The following is a 2,445-nucleotide window of genomic DNA, read 5'->3' on the forward strand; positions in this document are numbered from 1 at the left end:
ATTTCTAGATTGAACTTTCGCCTCGCTCCGCCATCCTCCGATTTGCCGACGATTCAAATTCGCTGTCTGGTAGGGGTAGGTGGGTTAAGGTTATATTTTAAATTAAATGCTCGCCTCGCCCGCCTTTCTCCCGATTTGCCGACGATTCAACTTGGATGCTTATTGGGTAGGTGGATTTACTGAACTTTCGCCCCCTCGCTCGCCATCCTCCGATTTCCGCTGACGATACAAACTCTGCTGTCTAGTAGGGTAGGTGGGCTGGCAAGGTACTCTGTCGCCAGCTCGCGCGCCTGCCTCCGATTTGCCGGCGATTTTAACTCGATGTGGTATATAGGGTATGTGGGTTTAAGGGTTATTATTTTAAATTAAATTCTCGCCCTCGCCTTTCGCCTTTGTCCGATTTTAGTTTATTGTTCCACCGCCGTCTGCGTAGGGTAGGTGGGTTTCTAAGGGTTATTGTTTTAAATTAAATTCTCGCTCACGTTCGCTCTTTCTCCGATTTTCCGACGATTCATACTCGTTAAGTGTATAGGCAGGGTGGGCTTAAGGGTTATTTTTTAAATTAAATTTTGCCCCCTTGCCCGCCTTCCTCCATTTTAGCCGATGATTCAAACCTGTTGCTTACAGGGTAGGTGACATAATGGCATATTTTAAATTAAATGCTCGCCGTCGCCTCGCCTACCGCCCATTTGCCGACGATTCAACTTATTTCTGTATGGGGTAGGTGGATTTTAGATTGAACTTTCGATTCCCGCCTGCCCGCATCCGATCTGCCGGCGATTTAAACTCGATGTGTATAGGGTATGGGCCATGGCGAAGATTAAAATGTTCTATTCTCCGATGATTCAACTAAACTCGTTGTGTATAGAGTAGGTGGGCTTAAGGGTTTTGTTTTAATTTAAACTCCCGCCCCGCTTCTTGCCTTGCTCCGATTTCCATGGGGATTGCTACTTTGTTGTGTCTAGAGGTGGGTTTAAGGGTTTTGGTTTAATTAAATTTCGCTCCCTCGCCGCCTTCTTCGATTTGGCTGACGATTAAATATCGCGCAAAAGTAAGGTAGGTGGGCTTAAGAGTTATTATTTTAAATTCAATTTCTCGCCGTCGCTCGCCCTCCACCGATTTCCCAAGGATTGATTGATGGCGCATAGGTTCGTAAAAGGCGTTTATTATTTTAAATTAAATTCTCGCTCCTGGCTTCTGCCTTCCATCGTGAGCTGATGATCCAAACTTGTTGCTTACAGGTAGGTGGACATAATGGTTATTATTTTAAATTAAATGCCTGCCCTCGCTCGCCATCCTCCGATTTGCCAAGATATAAATTCAAGTTATCTATAGGTATGTGGGCTTGGCGGCTATTATTTTAAATTAAATGCTCGCCCTCGCTCGCCTTCCTTTCTCCGATATGCGCTGACGATTCCACATGGATAAGTTTATTGGGTAGGTGGATTTAGATTTAACTTTCGCCCCCGCTCACATCCTCCATTTAGTCTTCGATGATTAAACTCTGTTGCTTACAGGGCAAGCAACAAGGTGGGTTTAAGGTTATTATTTTAAATTAAATGCTCGCCCTCGCTCGCCATCCTCCGATTTGCCAAAGAGAAAATTCGCCGTCTATAGGCAAGTATGTGGCTTAAGGGCTATTATTTTAAATTAAATTCTCGCCCTCGCCTCGCCTTTGTCCGACGGCCGACGATCCAAATCTGCTGTCTATAGGGTAATGTGGGTTTCATGGGTTATTGTTTTAAATTAAATTCTTGCCCCCGTTCGCCCTTGCTCCATTTATCCAACTTAAGCCGTGGCGGGGTAGTGGATTGACGAACCCGCTCCTCGCTCGCCATCCTCCGATTTGGGTTTGGTTTATTCAGCCCCGTTGCCCGGTAGGGTAGGTGGCTTTATGGGCTATAATTTCCAGAATACAGGCCTCGCGCGGCCTGGCTCTGATTCGCCGCGATTTTAACTCGATGCAGCAGGGTAAGGTGGGTTTAAGGGTTATTATTTTAAATTAAATTCTCGCCCTCGCTCGCCTCTTTGTCCGGATTTGCCGACGATTCAAATTGCTGTCTATAGGTAGGTGGGCTTAAGGGCTATTGTTTTAAATTACTAAATTTCGCTCACGTTCGCCTTTCTCCGATTTTCTTTTCCGACGATTCATACCGTTAGCGTATAGGCAGGTGGGTTTAAGGGTTATTATTTTAAATTAAATGCTTCGCCTCGTCGCCTCCGATATGCCGACGATCCACTTGGATGTTGTTGCAAGGTGACGACGAACTTTGCCTTGCCATCCTCCGACGTTTAATATTCACCGCCGCCCAGCGGGCTTCATGCTGCTGTTTCTAAAATTTCGCAATTCTGCTCCTCGTTCGCTTTGCTCCATTTAGCCAGATGATTCAACGTGGTTGTGTATGGGGTAGTGGATTTAGATTGAACTTTCTGCCCTTTCGCTCG

The sequence above is a fragment of the Nasonia vitripennis genome (genome assembly GCF_009193385.2).
Source record: "Nasonia vitripennis strain AsymCx chromosome PSR unlocalized genomic scaffold, Nvit_psr_1.1 chrPSR_random0005, whole genome shotgun sequence".
NCBI lineage: Eukaryota > Metazoa > Arthropoda > Insecta > Hymenoptera > Pteromalidae > Nasonia > Nasonia vitripennis.